The sequence below is a fragment of the Dipodomys ordii genome, unplaced genomic scaffold (assembly GCF_000151885.1).
Source record: "Dipodomys ordii isolate 6190 unplaced genomic scaffold, Dord_2.0 Scaffold35, whole genome shotgun sequence".
Classification (NCBI taxonomy): domain Eukaryota; kingdom Metazoa; phylum Chordata; class Mammalia; order Rodentia; family Heteromyidae; genus Dipodomys; species Dipodomys ordii.
The window spans coordinates 9,975,677-9,985,595 of NW_012267251.1; the positions used below are offsets into that span (position 1 = coordinate 9,975,677).

Sequence of the window (9,919 nt, forward strand, 5' to 3'; positions counted from 1 at the left end):
TGTGTATTTGCCGGTCTTGAGACAGAAAACACAGTTCAGAGGAATGAGGGTAAAAGAAGAGAGGGATGAGACAAGAGTCCTCCCTTCCCTGGGGGGTTTTGGCTGTCTGTAGCAGTGCCAGTTCTCTGGCCACCGGGCAGCGGCACTCTGCCATTTCTCTAGAGCCAAGAGCCAGACCAGGCAGGAATCCACAGGCCTGGGCACGCTGAGCCTCTCCCCGTGGAAAGGAAGCCAGGATCCAGCCTGGCTGGGAGGCTGAGAGATGGAGGCCAAACCGATGAAAATGGGTCCAATGGGAACTGTGGATGGACACACACACACACACACACACCCCAAAGACCTGTGTCCTGCATCTCTGATTCAGTCCAGGGGAGACTTCCTTCCTAAGGTATACCTTCAGCTATGAAGATTCATGGCTCAGACAGACCTAACCAATCCCTCAGAGAGAAGCAGAGTTCCCTACCCCCAACATATCCACAGAAACAACTAGGCCTGGTGTAGCCACCCCTTCCACCCTGCTTCCTCTTGTGAACACCTCCACCTGCCCTGCCCAAGGCTCCACACCCTGCTCCTCACACCCAGACGCTTGATAATCTTCTCAACCCTTGCCCAGTGCCTACAACAATATCTCCACCTGCACAGCCCAGCCCAGTGTTCCTCTCACCCCACCCCAGAAAGCTTTCCCAGATTGATATGGGCCACCACCCAGGCCAACAGAGACATACTCTCTCGTCGCTTGTCTTATGGTATCCTGAAGCCTCAGCACACATGAACCATTCGTGGGCCTAGGGTTGGTGTGTCTTCAGTGACGAACCAGACCCTTGGGCCACCTCCCCTTCAAAAGAGACACCAGCTGCAAAGATGAAAGCATGGACCCATAGCGAGATGAGAAAGGAGCTCTCTTACTCACTTGATGAAGAACACAGCTCCTTCCTGGGTGGAATCCATCTCCCAGCCCTTAGGCAAATCTGCAAGAAGGCCAAACACTAGGTGAGAAGACCAGACCTAGAAGCAGCCTCTCCTCAGGCCAACCTGCCTATAGGATCAGGAAAATTCATTGATAAGCCACAGCATAGCAAAGCAACCATTTCACTTTCACTTTTTTTTTTGGTCAGTTGTGGGGCTTGAATTCTGGGCGCTGTCCCTGAGCTATTCAGTTCAAGGTAAGCACTCTACCACTTGAGCCACAGTGCCACTCTGGTTTTCTGAGTAGTTTGTTGGAGATAAGAGTCTCAAGGACGTTCCTGCCCGGGATGGCTTTGAACTGTGATCCTCAGATCTCAGCCTCCTGAGTGGCTAGGATTACAGGCATGAGCCATTGGCACAGGGCATTCACTTTTACTTTTTTAATCTATTACTTCTAATTTCCAGGAAGTAATGAGAGAGATAGGACATCTTTGGCAATGATAATGAGCAAAGAGTGGGCAAATGAAATCAATACTTGATAAATTCCTCATTCACTAAACAAATCTTTTCCAGGTGTCTGCACTGGGCCAGGCCCTGGGCCCACCCCGAGACACAGCAGCGACCACAGGGACGATCATCCTGGAAGGATCCTCAGGATCTTCAGCCAGTCCCTGCCCAGACCAGAGGCCGGGGCCAAGAGAAGGTGACTCACTCAGAGTTCACACATTGTTCGCACCAAGATCTGACTAGGACCCAAATCTGATTCCCAGGCCAGTGTTTTGACCTCCAGACTCTGCTGCTCCCACACCAGAGGCAGAGGACCCGGGAAATCAACCCCAGAAAACAAGAGACTTACTTTGTGCTCTTCAATAGCATCTCTGAAAAAAAAAAAAAGTTCTCCATGGAAATGCTGAAAGGAGAGTCACGGAATCTTAGAGTAACCAGGCCTGGAGGCAGCATAGGAGGCTGACCCTGGCCGCGGGGTGGTGCGGGCACAGTCCCTCCATGTCCACCGGCCTCTGTGAGGGGCTGACTCATCCTGCAGGCTGTCTCCAGGCTCCCCGCCTGTGTCCCTCCGCCAGCACCCTGGATCCCTCCGCGCTCCGGCAGAGGGGGCCTTCGAGAGCCCTGCGGGGACCCAGTGTTGGCCGGCCGGCCAGGGAGCTGGTCCAGACCATTCCTGTTGCGGGGCACAAGAGCCTCCTGATTGACATACTGGGAGTCTCTTGATCTTCACTGCCCTCGTTCTGATCAAGCTGAACACCTGCCTAGGCCTAAGGCCTGTACGATGCCGCCACCCTCTGCACACCTTCGGCCACGATATTGACCACTGTCCTCTCGGCAGCCGCCATTTTGACAGCCGTCATCATATTGACGCTTCTCTTTTGGCAGCTGCCATCTTGGCTGCCGCCTTCTTGACTGCTGTCATTTTGACCGTTGCTACCTTGATGGTTGGTATCTTGACAGCCACCATCAGATGGACAGCTGCCATACTGGTACTTGCCATCGTCACTGCCAGCATTTTTACTTCCGCCATCTTGACTTCCGTTAACAGCTGCCATCTTGACTCCCACCATCTTGACTGCCGCCGTCTTGACTGCCATCTTGACTGACAGCCGCCATCTTGCCCACACTGCAGAACTTGGATGGCGGGTTCTGCACACGCGGGTTTTATCCATTCGTTGCCTCACTTGTGCTTATCCGCGGTCTGTACTATTGTGATTGCTTCCGGTTGTGCGGTTGCTGCTTCAGCAAAGCAGGGCGGCTCATAGCCACACTCCTGCCTAGGACACGGCCCAGAAAGCCCAGCGGCGCGGGCTCGGTGCGCGCTCCCCTCCTCCAGGCCGGCACCCGCCAGCGCGTCTCAGGCGTGAGGCCCGGCGTGAGGTCACGCAGGAAGCGTCTGGCCGGGAGGGCAGTGCTGGTCCGCGCCCCCACAGCCCACACTCTCTCCTCTGTGCGGCTCCGTGAATGCTACTTGTTCCCCCCGGTCCCGTTAGGAAGATGCTTCCATTCAGAAGGGCGTGGGTTGGCAGCCTCCCCAAGGACAGGGATCCCCATTGGGTCAGAATCATTAAATAATCCTGCCACTGTGATGGCCGCCTGGGAAAGAGGCCAGTGTGGATTATGTCCTCTTGCCTTTTTCTAGCAACTTCCCTCCACACTGCCCTCTCTGCCTGGGCAACACCAAGAGCGCTTATATTCCTGTCCAGGCGGAGTGCCCGCCGAGGCAGCTGCCCTCCGGTAGCTTCAGGGGCATCTTAACCCATTCTCAGCCCAGGACAACCAGTTGGCTGCAGTTAAAAAGGACCGAATCGTCTCTCCGTTCCTTCTGCGTCTCTCAGTCCTACTGAGGGTGAGGCTGAGACAGGTAGACTGATGTGTACGCAACTGTGCCGCTGGAGGCACGCATAGCCCCATCTGCCAGGAGGAAATGCAGCCACGGACTTGCAGGCAGGAGGCGTGACTCACCTCAAGTTGGAAAGGTAGGAGTAGAGGTCACCTCCCTTTTGTGTGGAGTCTTTCTTGTGTAATGGTGAAGGTCCACCATCTTCTCCCTCAACTCTCCCCTCCCCCCATTATGCTGATGTAAAACAAGCCAAGTTCTAGAGGAGTCAAATCCTCTGCTCAAAACCAGGCAGATGAAAAGGAGGGCTGTGACTGGAACTAGGTCTCCGTGTCTCCAAAAACTGTGCATTTGACGATGACATCACTTTGCTTGTTAACCAAGTAGCCTTAAGTCAGGTTCTTTTTTTCTTCTCTTCTTCTGCTCCTCCTCTAGGATGGAGAAATTATATTCCATAGTCCCTGGAATCTCATCTAGCTCTAGAACATGATTCTAGTGCAGAATCTAAAAGAAATAGCCTCTGGGCAAGTCACATCTCTAACCCAGTGTGTCCAGCAAAACTGAGTAAGTCCCTTGAGTAACCACAGTTGAAATCAAATGCTTGGTATCTGGTGAGGTAAAGGCTGCTAGGATGGGAGATTTCCCCATGAGTCTATTTACATCTCCTCATCCTACTGGCCTCTGACAACATCAAAGAGAAACTGGTCTTTTATTGACTTGCAGTGGCCCAGGCCTTCTGGTTCCTGGTGTCTTCACCCTGGCAATTAATACTGAAACGTTTCCCTTTTTCTGACTTTATATTTTTGACTTGTCCACTCTCAGGAGATCCTGAGAGTGAATGAACAACCAGTGTTAGCCTTGCCCTCCCCTTTCTCTCCTTAGCTGAAGAAGTACCTAATCAGCCATCATTTAAATCAATTAAAGTGAACACTTCAGATCATCCATAGACTGCCTGAGATTTCCATTGTTCAGTAGCCACATGTTGCTAATGGCAGCCATCCTGGCAGCACAGGTGTGGAAGCCTGCAACCTGGCATGCGCGGGGGGGCTGGCTCTGCACAGGCCAGGGGTCTCAGGATAGAGGAGACTTTCTGGCTGGGCAGAAAGATGAAAAAGAAGTAAGGGGGGAGGGTTAGGTATGGGGGGGAGGATAGAATGGGAAGGGGAAACAAAGGAGGAGGCTACAATGTTTGGTAAGAAATGTACTCATTATCTTGCCCATGTAATTGTAACCCCTCTGTACAGTATTTTCACAATAAAAAAAAAGAAATAAGATTTTTGTCCTTGAGGTCTTCCCAATACACTAATGGTGAAGGTAGAAACTTGGAAAGAGCCAGAGGTATCCTATAATATCCCCAGATGATGGCCAGCACAGTCTGCAATGGAAAGGAGGAGGACAGAGCACAGCCAAGCGCTCTTCCTGCTGTCACTTTGAGCTATTGTTCCTTCCTTTACTGCAAAGATACAGCAGGTCACTCCTTACCTGGACTAAAGCAGTGTCCACTTTGAATGGGAGAGTCTGTACCAGGGTGCACCCAGCTGGTTGACTTTTCCTCATCACTATGGAAGGACAAATAAGAAAGGGTCAGTGTTTTCATGAGCAGGGATTCCATCTCCAAATTCACACCAGCAGCCACTGTCTGTTCAGGACAATGAGCATGTCCACATTCATTTTCACTCACACAGCCAACTCTGATCTTTGGGCTCAAAGAATTTTTTTTTTTTGTCGATCATGTAGGCCTGAACTCTGGGCCTGGGTGCCATCCCTGAGCTCTTCAGCTCAAGGTTAGCATTCTACCACTTGAGACACAGTGCCACTTCTGGCTTTTTCTGTTTATGTGGTGCGGAGGAATCGAACCCAGGGCCTCACGCATGCAAAGCAAGCATTCTTACCACTGAGCCACCTTCCCAGCCCCTGGGCTCAAAGAATTTATAACTGGGGAACCAGATGCATTAAAAAGATGGTGGCAATACCGTATACCTGGAAATATACCCAGTGATTCTCACTTTATCGGAAGATAAAGTGCTGGGGGAAGGAGGGGTCGTGAAAGGGGATGAAGGAATGGTTACTGAGGAAGTTGGGTGGAAGGAGCAGGGAGAATCCTCAGTTTGGAATGCCTCAGATGCATGAGATGAGAAGCTGTGTGAATAAGAGTCCTAGGTTTCTGAAATGCTACAAATTAAAACAGAGTAAAAGGAAGGGAGACAGAGAGGGAGGTGGGGGAAGGAAGGAAAGAGAAAGAGGGATGGAGAGAAAGGGAGGAAGGCAAGAAGGGAGGAAGGGGTGAGAGGGAGGGAAAAATAATTGTTACTATTGGATATTTAACCATCAGAGCCATAGGGCTCCCCTACTTAAGCCATACCCCTAGACCTTTTGCTTTTAGTTTTGAGGGGGAAGGGTCATAGGGCTTGAACTCTGGGCCTGGGCGCTGTCCCTGAGCTCTTCAGCTCAAGGTGAGTGCTCTACCACTTGAGCCACAGCGCCACTTCTGGTTTTCTGGTGGTTAATTGGAGATAAGAGTCTTGTGGACTTTCCTGCCCAGGCTGGCTTTGAACTGCAGTCCTCAGATCTCAGCCTCCTGAGTAATTAGGATTACAGGCATGAGCCACTGGCATTCAGCTAGCTTGTCTTTCTGATAGAGTCTCTGACTAAATTTTCTCAGGCTGTCCTCCAGCCATGATTCTTTTACTTTTCTACCTCCTGAGAGGCTGAAATTACAGGCTTGCTACAGTGCTGCAAATTTTCATTTACATCATTCCTTCACTTTAAGAATTTGATAGATTTTGAATTTAGGGTTCAGAGAAGCTAGATGTCTTGCCCAAAGTTATACCAGTAAGTGATGAAAGCCAGATTTCAGACCTTGATCCAGTTCCCACAAATCCTAAGCTCTTTCTAGAATCTCACACCAGAAAGGTGGCTTTCCCAGCAATGCAGACCCCCTGGGCTCTGAACCTGAGAGTGTGGAAGCCCATCCACAGCCCTCCATTCCACCAAAGTAACACAGATTCTTCCAGATCCAATCCAGCATGTGACAGCTGCTGGTTGTGGACTATTCAGGTATGTGGAAGACGTAACTCCCTAGTCACCTGGATCATCCAGGCTTTAAGGTGAGGTTTGAACCCCAGACAAAACTCTATTTAGTGTCTTTAGGGCATAATTGACATATAATTAGCTCCACTAAGAAATACTCCACTAACATTTTTATTGAACTAGCGTATATAATACACATATAAAGTATATGATTTACTGAGTTTTGACATATGCATACATCTAAGAAAGTTATCACCAAATCAAAACATGGATCTCCTAAAACTTTTTTTGTGCCCCCTTTGCAATTTCCCCCTCCTTCCACAGGGATATCTACTTTCTATCACTGCAGGTAAGTTCACATTTTCTAGTTTTATACAAATAGAATCATAAAAGGTAAACTTCATTGTCTGATCTCTGTCCTTCCTTCTTTATTTCCCTTTTTCCTTCCATCTTCCCTTTTCTCCTTCCTTCCTTTCTTCTCTACCTCTTTCCTCACTCTCTTCCCCCATCCCACCCTTTCTTCTGTATGGTGGCATATGTTATAGTTCAAGACTTGTAATTCATAGTATTGTATTGTAGAATATACTCAGCTGCTGATGGATATAGGGGCTGTTTTATAACAGTTTTACAGATAAATCTAATTTTTAAAAATGTGTGCATCATGTGGATGTGTTTGTTTCTCTTTACTGGGTTAGTTTTTCTCTGAAGTTGGACACCTGCTGTAAGAAGAGACTTCTCAGTTCACCCACCAATATGATGAGCAAAAAGAAGCAAAAGTCAAGGTTCTGGTGAGCCCTGAGTCTTGGAACCCTTGTTAGTAGTCCCGTATGGGGCCTCCAGCCATGGCTTTGGTCTTGGTTGCCAGTGGAAGGGGAAAGCAAGGAAGGGGAAAGGTTTGAGGGAAAATCAGGCAGTGTCTTCAACCCCTGCCATCTCCTTTCCAGCTGCCCTAGCCCTCCCCTCCTCACACTCCATTGGCTCTCTCAGATTTTCCCATGTGTCTCCACCCTGCCTGAAGGCCACAGACAGCCCCACCACAACCTGACTTCCATCACCACCTCACTTCCTCTTCTTGGGCTTCCATGGTCCAGCCCTTGTCAGCCTGGGCCATGAGGCTGTCTCCCTGCCCACGCTAAGCTGCTGAGGAAGCTGGACTTAGGAGGGCTTGTGTTACTACAAAGCCACAGTCTGAAGGCCTGGCTGGGCCTGGAGAGCCACACAGAATTTCTTTCAAGATTCCCTCTTAGCTGCCATTTGAAGACTATTCTAGAACTTTCCCACCAACTTTTACTCTGCCTCTTCTACCCACCATTCCTACTCTCTACTACTGATCTCTTATTTTGAAGACAAAATGAGAATCCTGAGGCTTCCCTGGTGCATCCTCCATCCTAACCCACCTCACACTCATCCATTTTCAACTTGGGTCTTTACATTAGAGAAAAGGTATCTTTCCCCATGTAAGGCTAATTTCCCTCTGCATGGCTTCTTGTTCCTGACTTGTCCTGTTCTCCATAAACCTCATTTTGTTGCCCACACCAGACTGGCAACACCAACTTCTTTCTCTCTGCTTTCCTTCCACCCCAGTCCATGTCTCCCACAGTCTAAGCACCGAGCCTCCCTCTCAAGATCATCTCCCGTCCAACTTCCTGTCTCACTCCTTCCCTGCCAAACAAGCTTGTGGTTTCTGGTTTCTTGGTATTTTTTTTAAATTTGTGTGTGTGTGTGTGTGTGTGTGTGTGTGTGTGTGTGTTGGTTCTGGGGCTTGAACTCAGGGCCTAGGCCCTGTCCCTTTCCTTTTGTGCTCAAGGCTCATACTCTACCACTTGAACCACAGCTCCACTTAAGAATCTCATGGGCCAGGCACTGTGGCTCAAGCCTGTAATCCTAGCTACTCAGGAGACTGAGATCTGAGGATCACAGTTCAAAGCCAGCCCAGGCAGGAAAGTCCGTGAGACTCTTCTCTCCAATAAACTACCAGAAAACTGGAAGTGGTGTTGTGACTCAAGTGGTACAGTGCTAGCCTTGAGCTGAAGAGCTGAGGGACAGAACCTAGGCCCAGAGTTTAAGTCCCATGACCGACCCAAAAACAAAAAACAAAACCGATTCAGGGTCAAGAACTTAACGAGAGTTCATTTCTAAGATAATACAATTATAGCCTGCATTTTGATAATGATAGTGATAATTAAAGAAGAAAGGCCTAGACACGTGTACAAACTGAGAAACACCACAGAGAAACCATTGCCTGTCTAAGCTCCTAGGAAGGCAGCGGGTACCTAAAGTCTGAAGATGGACGCCAGGCTTCACCCCAGCTCTGACTGACAAGTGGTATTATCTTTGACAAGAACTTTTGATCTCGTTGGACCTCAGATCCCCATTAAAATAAATCTGGGGCTGTTTCCATGGTCCCATTAGCTCTCCTGCTCTCTGAGTGACTGACTGCTTACCTTGAGAAAGGGAAAACTTGTCTAGTGTGAGTCACGGTCCAGAGTGCTGTGCTTCTAGACTTGCTATATCATTGGGAGATTTCTCTCTTGGCAAAAGATGAGTGTAAGAGAAGCGGGCCAAAAGAGGGTTGAGCAGGGCCACTTTGTTATAATGAGATTATGCCACAGCCATTTGGGTTTATGAAATTAATACAACAGTACTAATATATTACTAAGAGCAGTGAAGGCTCTGCCTCCCTGAATGCTGCACACACAGTGGGCATGGAGCTGCTCCTGCCTCTTGACCACAGCCCCAGAAAGCAGCAGGAAGGGGACAGGAATAGCACTCCTGGACACACTGAATTCTGGGGAGGGGAAAATACCAGGAACTGGATGGTGAAGGCATGGTTACTGAGCCCAAGTCTTCAGGTAGAAGTGAGAGGTGGGGGCGGGGGAGCGGGTGGCAGAGATCTACTTGGCTTCTCTCAGCAAAAGGATCTTGAAAGCAGGCAGGCTGGGCAGGTGGCTGGGGGGTCCCCTCCTGCCACCTCTGGGGGTGGGGCAGGGGGGTGAGGTTGCAGCTCCCTGGCCCTGCTCCTGCCATTCCAGCCTAGGGAAGGCTGAGCCTCTGCTGGACTTTGACCCATTGAGGAAAAAGCGGGAGACACATTCAAACAGACATCTGATAAGTGTAGGCAGATTGCTTTCCTCCACCCTCCAATCTGCCCCCCACCCTGATACCTTTCAAGTTGCACAACTTTAAGGTGAAAGAAAGAGGGAGGGAGGAAGAAAGGAAGGAAGGAAGGAAAGAGAAAGAAAGAGAGAAAGAAAGAGAGAGAGAAAGAAAAGAAAAAAGGAAGAAAAAGACCTACGTACTTGATGAAGAACACTCTCCCTCCACGGTCCACTCCGTAGGTCCACCGGCCGGGCAAGTCTAGCCAGTCAATCTCATCGGCCATCTCGGCTCCCGCAGCGCCTCTCTCTCTCTCTCTCTCTTTCTCTCTTTCTCCCCCCCCCCTCCCCGCTTTCCCTCCCTCCTCTGTCTCCCTCTTCTCTCTCTTCTTTCCCTCCCTCTCCCTCTCTCTCGCTCCCTCTCTCTTCCTCTGCTCACTCTCCCTCTCTCCCTCTCTCTCTCTGCCCACCCCGCTCCGGCGCCAGCCTGGCGCCCCCCACTTTGCGCGGCGGGGGTCGCGTGGGTCCGCCCGGCTCCCCG

The 9,919-nt window shown here is 50.0% G+C and overlaps 1 long non-coding RNA gene across 1 annotated transcript; it reads right to left on the reverse strand.

The window, feature by feature from the left end:
• Positions 1–910: 910 nt before the first annotated feature.
• On the reverse strand, positions 911–9,675 carry LOC105986488. Its single transcript, XR_001175109.1, has 3 exons — positions 9,583–9,675; positions 4,736–4,812; positions 911–968 (listed from the first exon to the last, which is right to left on the reverse strand). It is a non-coding gene; the product is annotated as an uncharacterized LOC105986488 (long non-coding RNA).
• Between the last annotated feature and the right edge of the window lie 244 nt (positions 9,676–9,919).